Below are 11501 nucleotides of genomic sequence, written 5' to 3'. Positions count from 1 at the left end.
CGCCGCCGTAGCAGCGGGCCCCACCGCACGGACATCACTGCTTTCTGCAGGCTCTCTTGGCCAAAACTCCTCGCATCGAAGCTCACCCCACTACATGGACGCCACGTGCAACAACGACGCTAACGTTTCGTTCGTTACGCTCGAGACGTCGGTGAAGCGAGACGAGAGTAATGGCCGCGTTTAGAGAAGGGTAAATTGTCTCCATCCTTCAGACAAGCAATAAAGAGTCTTCATTCACACCTTTCCACTGAAATATTTTTTTTAGAAAAATAATTACTTGGATATTGATTGTATGTAGCTTTGATTCTATCCATAATTAAATGATCTTTGGTAGTACTACTGTTGGTTTTAAGGGCACAGGGCTTTTGGGGTAATGATACCTCTAGTGCTCAGCTTGTAGCTCTAGGGGAATGGATGCGATGGCAATGGCTATAGCTTATTATGATGGCAATAAAGCAGAGATATTATTAATAGGCTTGATGATTAGCATTATGGTATTATTAAATAGAGGTCTTTACTTCGAATCATGATGAAATCACAGCGATAATACCAGCATAGTTAAGTGCAGCTCTGAGGATAGTTGACCGGGGTACTTGGGTTCATTGTAAGAGGTATTAAAGAAGCATATATAGGATCACTGTAGAAAATCATATAGAAGGTGTGAAAAAAGGAAAAAGATTTTTGGCTCGCGCTTTAACGCGCGAGCCAACTCGCTCGTGAAACAGGGGGTGGTCCCCACTGACACAGTGGGGACCACCCCTGTTTCACGAGCGAGTTGGCTCGGGTTGGTGAAAAAACTGATAAGTACGCGTCTCGAAGCTTAAATCAATATCAGCTACCAGTATAGTAAGAGTATAAACTATACTAATCATAACCAAACCGACAATAGATCAATAATATTGATAGCTGATAATGATATACACATCAAGAATTAAGATTCATGTTAAATCATGTCATCATGTTCAATATGCGTATATGATTTCCTTCAAATGAGCCCTCTACTTTTTTCCCCTTATTATAATCGATAGTAGAAATTTCCACATATATAGGCAGATAATAAAATTACTCAGGGGTATTTTTACATGAAAATCGGGGTCACACTTTTATTAAAGGGGATTTCCCGATAACCACTAAGGAGGTTTTTAATACTTAGCCAGAAATTTACTTGATTATCAAATTTAAGGGTGATCTTCTGATATTTGGAAAGTTAGGCAGTTGCTACTTGAAGATTAAGGGGGTTTTGTGATATTTAGCCATAAATTTACTTGATAATCAAAACGGTTTCGCCCAGAGAAATGGAAAACATTTAAAGAGCACTGTAACACTTACTAGCTACAACCTTCTTTAGGGGGTGTTTGATTTTATGAAAGTGAATTGTAAAAGTTTGAAAGTGAAATGATTTTAAGACTTTTGATGTTTGTTTTATTGAAAGTAGTTTTGAAAGTGAAATGTTAAAATGAGTCCACATCAGCTCTAATGCATGTTTAAGTTCCCATAAAAAAGTGCTGAAGTCAAGTGAAAGTGAGAAAAAAATAGGGACCACTCCTAATTAATTAGTACATTTATTATTTATCTTACCTTATTTTCCTATGTTATTCGGTGGAAACAATCACCTCCCCCCAAAATTTTCTTACTTGCTAATTATATTATTTCTTTTATAGCATTTAATAGTTGTGTACATTGTTATGTCATGTATATAGTACGAATTAGACAATTTATGAACATGACTACACATTTTAGCATGATTGTTGTACAATTATAACATGACTAGGCATTTAATAAGCCATTACGTTATTAAAAAATATAAAGTACATAAGTAAAAAAATACAGAATACAAAGAATCTATAAAAATTAGTACAAGTAATTGATGATATATATACCTAAGGCTTTCAATTAGTTCTTTAGTTATTACCAGAATAATTATTAGAGTTTAGAGTGTAATATGAATTTAAATAACAAATAAATAAATAATTGCCACATCATCTTTATTTTCCTAGTTCCAAGATTAATTCATTTTTACAAACAAACATTGCATTTTACTTTCATGTTGACATGGATCCACTTTCCCACTTGCAAAAATAAGTGACTTTCATGTTGATAGGCCTTCCACACCTACATTTGTAAATAGGTTGAACTTAGAGGGTAGTTTTGGAGTTGAAAACATCATAGAAAATGATAAAACTAATATTTGAGAAGGGTTAGTTTTCTTCAACTAATTTCTCACTTGATCTTTAACAAAATCTATTTTGGTCGTATTCTATCATATTAGATTTCTTTTTTCTATTTTCCTTCCATATTTATGACACAAAAATATTATTTTTATGATCTATATTCATTATAAGATTATTCTCTCTTTCTATTATTTTCCTTTTAATATATTAAATTTTTTTCTTTAAATAAATTAAATTAATAAAAGCTTCACACATGATTACAGATTTCGCTAATAGGCATGAATCAAATCATGATTATAAAAGCAGATATGTGATAGAAATGAATGAATATATTTAGTATTATTGCAGGGTTGACTCGAAAGACATTACTTTTCGACACCCCTCGCTACAAGACAAATGACGATTTCAACATCGAACCTTCCCCGATGACAGTGCGTCAGCGTCACATTAAATGCTTAGCAGACACCATCATTTCTCCATCCCCTGCACTATTTATGATACATCGGACCACGACAGCTTCGTGTGCCGCTCATCTCATCTCATTAATGGCGAAATGACAGCGCCCATCACACAACCGATCCACAACCGATACCTGTAAAGTAGATGCTAACTCAGCCACCAGCTCAGAGTCGACTAAAAAGACTAGACTACCCCTCTTGCTTGGCTATAAAAAGAAAAACTATTCCAAATACCAAGGTAAGCAATCTCTCAGAATGCTTCTCCACTCCACTACACTTAAGAACTCACACAGTTCATCACTTTCCCACTCAAGTCCATCACTAACTTGATCGTCGGAGGAACAACGGGGAAACTAGTCCCCCTGTCCTCTTACGAGTTGTTATTTGTACAGGAAGAAGCTACTCAACTCAAAACTAGATATTCGGAAAAGTTAATGGCCCCTAAGCAACCTCACCTCATTACATTATATGTGTGATTATTAACATTAATAATTTATATTTCCACTGAAAATGTTTGGAACCGTTAAATGATCTTTCTACATACTAACATTAACAATTTGATACCTCATTTACGAGAAAATATTCGTTGAGAAATAAGTGTAATAATTGTTTTGATTTATATTCTTCTGTACATTGAAAAATGAAGATCTGAAAATTCTTGAATGCTAATTAATGAATCAATCTTACATGTTAAAATATAACTATGTCTTACTATATAATTATCCTTTTAATAGTGATATAAGATTTGCAAAAAAAAAAACGGTGCTCCTTCTGGATCTTCACTAGGCTATTATATGTTTGTTTAAACATGTATATAAGCTCCAAATTAGCTTTAAATGATTCAATGAATAAATTAGAGTAAAATGCTAAACTAAATTATCGATTTTAACTAGATCTAAAAATTATACCACGTGCATTGCACGTATGCAATTCACCAGTAAACGTGAAACAAGGGAGGTGGGTGAAGTGGTTATGGACAGAGAAATAATAGGATAGGAATTGAAAAGGAAATGACAAATGTACCCTTGCTATTTTCAGCCCAAAATCTTATTTTTCTATCCATTTTTAAAAATTATAAAAATTCTTATTTTTGGAGCTCCAAAGCATAACTCTTATGTTCTTTCTGGGTTGGAGATAAAGTTTTGTCTTATAATGAAGTTTTAGGTTGCATCTTATGATACCGCAAATAGCAGGGCAAGTACTATAGGATTTTTCATTTTCATTATAAGCGAAATATTTTTCCTTCTTTTGTTTATGTCCAAAGCGAGAAGGTTCCCTATCAATGTAATATTAAAATCCCTCTCCCCACCTTTTCTTCCAAGGACACTAGCTTTTAACTTTAGGGCCTGTTTGGTTATTTCCCAAAAAACCAAAAAATAGAAATGAAAACCAAGAAATCTTAAAAAGTACAATTTCACACATTGCCATCCCTAAAACTCACCCACAATATCTAATAAAATATTATTTTTATCCAACAACTCATTCACCACATCTAATAAAATATTATTTTCATCCAACAACTCATCCATCACATCCACCATATCTAATAAAATATTATTTTCATCCACAACATCACTCAACTCATCTCATCTCATATTTAAAAATCACTCACATCATCCAATAAGATTGTGACAACTCATCTCATCTCATTAACATTTTATTTCTTTGTTTTCCTCCCAAAAAGCTAGGAAAACAATTTCCTTAAGTGTGAGTCACATCATCCAATAATATAATGACAACTCATCTCATCTCATCTATTTTCTTATTTTTAAGAAATAACATGTTGGAAGCTTTGTTCATGAAAAGGCAATTTTGCCTTTGTGAATAGTCCCACATCGGAAAATGAGATGAATAGTAAAGGGTATATAATGGTTCTCTCCTTATTGGGCTTTGAATAGTGTTTTGGGTTTTGTGGGCTTTGCGTTTGTACCACACGCGCGCGCGCGCGCCTCGCCTCGCCACGCCACGCCCGCACGCCACACACCTTTTTGCTTCTCAAGCCTTTATTTTTGCACGTTTTACACATTTTGTAACGGCTGCATGCGGGTAACGGAAGCAATAACCGTGCGTAACGGTCCCTTGGATTCAGCGGGGGTTACACCTTTCATCACCTATAAAAGGAGGCTTGGAGCTCATTCAGAAACACACCAACGAAGAGGAAAATCTCTACACTCTCTTCTCTTCTCTACTCTTATACCTCCAAGAAAAAAAATCGACTACATATTTTCTATTCTTTGGGCAACCGTTTTCGTCTGAGCATAAGCTCTGTGACTCACGCCCGAGTGCAGAGGCCGGCCGATTCCGGGGTTTTTACCGCTAGGGGAGAGAGGACAAATTGAGCCAGGACGATAGGCGGGTCCTTAATCTTCTAGGGCAGTGTTATCACGACTACTCCCGATCAGGCCTGAATTTTCTAACTTTTGAATTTGTTTTTATATTTTATGTCTCTGTTTTGACAGCAATCTAGAAGATTAATTATATTCTTGCTGTTAAGATAATTAGTTTTTAAAATTAAAATTAAAAAAATATTGTTCATCGGGATCACTGTTCACCCGAATTTCATATATTTTAATTACTTGTTGTATTAGTTAATTGTTTTAACTTGTTGCATCTAAATTAGTTAAAAAAAATTATTATTTCTTTGTTGCTTCTGTGCTCAATTTCAGTATCTGTCATAAACAAAAAATCTTTAAGTGAACCGGTTCAAGTTTTCTTGGATTAGTTGGTGTCTAAGGAAAGGTTTAAGGGTTGCGTAAAGCGCTCTGCAAGAAACGAGGTACTTAATCGATCATTGATCAACCTCTAGTACTATCCTTACCTGGCCAAACTACCCGAGTAAAACTTTAATCTTTTCACTTTTAGAGTTTTTGGTTATGAGCAGGTTTAATTAAGTTTCTGGTCTAGTAATATTGACAAAATCCTTTTTTTATATCAGATTACATCTACCTAGACTAGTAAACTTGAATTGGACTTATGGCAATTCCTGATCATTCAAAAAGTGTCAAACCTGAGAAGTTCATCGGTGTTAACTATAAACGGTGGGCTAATCAGATGAAATACCGGCTCACTACCTTAGGTCTTTTATCTGCTATTGACACTTATGAGTCATCTACTAGTGGTTCTCAACCTTTGACTCCTGATCCTGCTCAACCTGCTCCTTCCACTTCTGGTTCTGGTGCTAGCTCTTTTTCTAGCTCTATGAAACCAGAAGAAATCAACTATCATTGTTGTCATAGGATCCTTAGTGCACTTGCGGACAACCTTTATGACATATATTATGAGTTCAAAAGTGCAAAAGACCTATGGAATGCTCTTGAAGCAGAATATGGCTATGATGATGCCGGAATTCTGCGTTTCACCTCCTCCTCCTTCAATAAGTTCATGATGGTTGATGACAAGCCCATTAATGAACAAATTCATGAATTCCTAGATTTCCTCCGTCATCTCCAATCAAAAGGAAACACTTTTACTGACGATTATAAAGTTTCCTGTTTGATTGATAAACTTCCTCCCTCCTGGTCTAGATTTGCTGGAGATCTCCGACACAAGCAAGGAGATCTAACCTTAACTGAAGCCCTCAAGGCTATTCGTATTGAAGACCAGCATAGGCAAAATTCTAATACCAAGAATGAAACAAAAGCTAAAGTAAACTTGGTAGAGGATAAGCCTAAATCTAAGAATTTCAAACCCAAAGGGAAGAAATTCAAGAAAAATCAACAATCTTTCAACAAATCTTTCAACAAATCCTCCTTCAAACCAAATCCCAATTCTTCCAGCCATAAGTCTGATGAGAAGTTCTGCTTTGTCTGTGGTAGAACCAACCACATGGCTCACAACTGTTTCTTTCGGAAGAAGGAACCGGCCAAACCTGCCCCTAAAGGAAATGGATCCAACAAAGTTAATATGATTGAAATGAATCCAACCTCCTTCAGGTTAGCCTCTTCATCTCATCTTGTAAATTCTCTAACTTCTTCCACTGATTGGTATTTGGATTCCGGAGCAAATATCCACGTCTGTAATGACCGCTCTTGGTTTTCAAATTATCAGGAATCACGTGGAGGAAGCATAAGCTTAGCAGATGACTCCACTAAATCAATAATAGGAAGTGAACGTATAGAGCTCACCATGACTTCTGGGAAAGTTCTTCATCTGCAAGGCGTTTATCATGTTCCTTCTCTCCGTCGCAATCTGATTAGTGAATCTCTTCTTCTTAGAGCTGGTTATAGGATTGTAAAAGAATCCAATAAATTTGTGATTACAAAGAGTAATGTTTTCATAGGAAAAGGTTTTATCTGTAATGGCCTTTTCAAACTCAATGTAATCAATTCCAGTTCTAATGAAATTTCTGAGTCTTCTGTTATTCAAATTGTTGAGTCTTGTGATGTTTGGCATGGACGACTTGGACATGTCAATTTCCAAACCTTGCAGAGAATGAGTAAATTAAACCTCATTCCTAAATCTTCTCATGATCCCTCATCTAAATGTGAAATCTGTGTTCAAGGGAAACACACTAAAAAACCCTTCAAGTCTATAACTAGAAACTCTGAACCCCTCGAATTAATTCATAGTGATGTGTGTGACTCTAACCGAGTTCTCACCCGAGGGGGTAGGAGATATTTTGTGACTTTTATAGACGATCACTCCAGATATTGTTACACCTATCTTCTCAAAACTAAAGATGAAGTCTTAGATAGGTTTAAGGTGTTCAAAGCTGAATCTGAGAACCAACTTGACAGGAAGATCAAGATTCTAAGATCTGATCGTGGGGGGGAGTATACCTCAAATCATATGACTGAATATTGCCAAGAACACGGTATTATTCATGAGGTTACTGCTCCCTATACACCACAGTCTAACGGGGTAGCTGAACGAAAGAATAGAACCCTAATGGACATGGTGAACTGTATGTTACTCAGTTCAGGAGCACCTGAAAATCTCTGGGGTGAAGCTCTTCTTTCTGCTTGCTTCATTCTCAATAGGATTCCCCAGAAATATTCCGATACAACTCCTTATGAATATTGGAAGGGGAGATCTCCTAATCTAAATTTCTTCCGGGTTTGGGGTTGCTTGGCTAAAGTAGCTATTCCCGAACCTAAGAAGAGAAAAATTGGTTCTAAGACTGTAGATGCTGCTTTTATTGGATATGCACTTGATAGCAATGTTAACAGATTTTTAGTCATCAAATCTGAAATCAGTGACATATCCAACAATACCATCATTGAAGCAAGAGATGCAGTCTACTTTGAAAACATCTTTCCTTTCAAATCTAAAATCTCAGAAAATCCCAGATCATCCATTCCTTCTGATCTTCCATCTTCCAGTTCTTTTCAACCTCTTGATATTGAACCTCGAAGAAGCAAAAGAGGTAGAATCGAAAAGAATTTTGGAGAAGACTTCCTTACCTTTCTTGTTGAAGGTGATCCAAGCTCATTCCAAGAAGCAATGGATTCACCTGAATCTCCTTTCTGGAAAGAAGCCATTGATAATGAAATTAAATCTATCATGGAAAACCATACTTGGATACTCACCGACTTACCTCCAGGTTGTAAACCTATTGGTTGTAAGTGGATATTCAAGAAGAAACTCAGAGCTGATGGTTCCATAGATAAATTTAAAGCTAGATTAGTAGCTAAAGGCTTTACTCAACAAAAGGGCATTGATTATTTTGATACATATTCTCCTGTAGCCCGAATATCAACTATCCGAGTATTACTAGCCTTTGCTGCTATCCATAAGCTTATCATACATCAGATGGATGTCAAGACTGCTTTCCTGAATGGTGATTTAGATGAAGAAATCTATATGCACCAACCTGAAGGCCTCATTGCCAAGGGTCAGGAAAACAAAGTCTGTAAGCTTGTTAAATCTTTGTATGGTCTTAAACAAGCTCCTAAACAATGGCACCAGAAATTTGACAACGTCATTGCACAATATGGCTTCACTGTGAATGAATACGATAAATGTGTCTATTCTAAAGTGATAAACAATGACTATGTCATTCTCTGTCTCTATGTTGATGATATCCTTATCTTTGGAACAACACTTGAATTAATTTCAAAGGTAAAGGATTATCTTTCCAAAAAATTTTGATATGAAAGACTTAGGTCTTGCAGACATGATACTTGGAATGAAAATCTCTAGAGACACTAGAGGAATATCTTTGAGTCTTTCCCATAGCATTGATAAAATGCTAATCAAATTCAACTTTCATAACTCTAAACCTGTTTCCACACCTTATGATTCTTCTATACCTTTGAAGAAGAATGAAGGTGAACCTGTCTCCCAACTAAAATATTCTCAGATGATTGGATCTCTTCTTTACATATCCAACCGAACCAGACCTGATATAGCTTATGCTGTAGGGAGACTGAGTCGGTATACTAGCAATTGACTATTGCTTGACTTACACTGGGTACCCTGATGCTATAGAAGGGTATAGTGATGCCAATTGGGTCACGGATTCCAACAGTGTAAAGTCTACATCTGGATATGTATTTCTTTTTGGTGGTGCTGCTGTATCCTGGAAATCATGTAAGCAAACAATAATTGCCAGGAGCACCATGGAATCTGAGCTGATTGCTCTTGATACTACTTGCACAGAAGCCGAATGGTTAAAAGATCTTCTCTCTGAACTTCCTTTGGTCCCTAAACCCTCTCCTCCTATTTCCATTCACTCTGATTCTAGATCTACCATAGAGCTTCTAAAGCAAGTACATGTAAATAAAAAACATAACAGACATATTCAAATAAGATATAAGTCTGTACAACGCCTTTTAGGCAAAGTTGTGATCTTGGACTTTGTAAAGTCTGAGAAAAATCTTGCTGACCCTTTGACTAAGGGATTATCCAGGAGTGTGGTTCTGGATTCATCGAGGGAGATGGGGTTAAGCCCATAAATGAGGTCACTGACAGCGGTAACCCAACCCTTATTTGGAGACGTAGTCCCAATGTCGGTTCAATGTGGTAGAAACAAGTTGGACAAGTGACTCTCTATATTCATATATCACTATGTAGCTTGTGCTACTATCCCTTCTCTATGATGATGATGCTCTTATGATACAGCTGGCTAGGCTGAGTTTTACTCTTAATAAGTCCAACGCGTGTATTGTGGGGGGTATTAAATAAACAGCTGTAGTACCCTTTGAGGACTTACCTACGTGAGAGGAACCGTGATGGCCGCGGTTGGGGGGGCAGGGCTGACCCCTAGAAACTCTCATGAGTCGGTTTTTTGTGAGCATGGCCTTTAACGCTCAACCCGCTTAGCTCAATAGATGAAACGTATTGTGTGTGTACGTATTGTGTGTGTTTTATCAATACCTGATTCAAGGGGCTTAATTCAAGGCCTAGTCCATTATGTCCCTCAGGTGGCGATAAACTCACTAAGGAAAGGTTCAAAGCCGAAAGCTACCTTTCCCGAATTCACGATACGAAAGGTTGCCCAACCTATATTTATTTTGTGATTTATTTATTGATTTATTATTTTTAGTCAATATTGCCTTTTGGGGGGGACTGTTGGAAGCTTTGTTCATGAAAAGACAATTTTACCTTTGTGAATAGTTCCACATCGGAAAATAAGATGAATAGTAAAGGGTATGTAATGGTTCTCTCCTTATTGGGCTTTGAATAGTGTTTTGGGTTTTGTGGGCTTTGCGTTTCTACCACACTTGGGCAACCGTTTTCGTCTGAGCATAAGCTCTGTGACTCACGCCCGAGTGCAGAGGCCGGCCGATTCCGTGGGTTTTTACCGCTAGGGGAGAGAGGACAAATTGAGCCAGGGCGATAGACGGGTCCTTAATCTTCTAGGGCAGTGTTATCACGACTACTCCCGATCAGGCCTGAATTTTCTAACTCTTGAATTTGTTTTTATATTTTATATCTCTGTTTTGACAGCATAACCAAACAAAAGAAAATAACCTATTACAAGAAATAGGTTTCTTATAATTCATTTCCTTATTTTTTCCGCCAACCAAACAACATCAAAACAAGTTTTCTTAAAAAAAAATACTCACATCATCCTATAATAAGGTGACAACTCATCTCATCTCATCTCTATTTCTTTGATTTTCTTCTTTTTTTAGCCAACCAAACAATCCCAAAACCTATTTTTCTTAGAAATAGGTTGCAGTTGTTAACACAAAGCTTGCATGTTATGAAAACTATGCAAATAAATAGCATTACATCTAGTAAAGATGCGCGATATAATACTTTCAGCTAGCTAGTATGGATATGGTGCGTCACAAGTGTCCATGTAAATTCACTGATAATCAAATAAAATGATAAGATAAATGACTAATTAAACTTTTACAAAAACTGAACTATACCTGCTGGTTTTCAATATAATGGTTGAAATTCATGAATATTCATGTTTAGGGCTGTCCCTCCGGCCCGGCCCGGTCCGAAAAACCAGGCCCGGGCCGGGCAAAACCGAAGCCCGGACCCGGGCCTGAGCGGGCCGGACTCCGGGCCGACCCGGTTTTTTTTGTTTTTTTATTTTTAAAAATCCCCATAAATCATAAAATATACAGAAAAATTACAAAAAATGACATAAATCTTTTTAATAACTTGAAATGACATAAATTACAAGTACAAAAAATTATAAAAATAAAAGATGATAAAAATAACTTCTTCATTAATAATCAGTAAATCATTTACAAGTATAAATTTATTTCGGAATTCATCACATTACAATAGATGAGTACATCCCAACTAGGTTGGCACCTACTCACCTATTTCACTATCATTTGTAACTTTTTCCGAAATAATTCATTACAAATTTAAAGCTAAGAAATAAAAATTACAATTTGATGAATATTATCTAATCTTTATACCTATCTGCTAGTCCCAACTCTTTAAATTTATCTTCAATTACAGC

This window comes from Asparagus officinalis, chromosome 3, assembly GCF_001876935.1.
Source record: "Asparagus officinalis chromosome 3, Aspof.V1, whole genome shotgun sequence".
In the NCBI taxonomy this organism is placed as follows: domain Eukaryota; kingdom Viridiplantae; phylum Streptophyta; class Magnoliopsida; order Asparagales; family Asparagaceae; genus Asparagus; species Asparagus officinalis.
Note: the sequence above shows the minus strand (reverse complement) of the source record.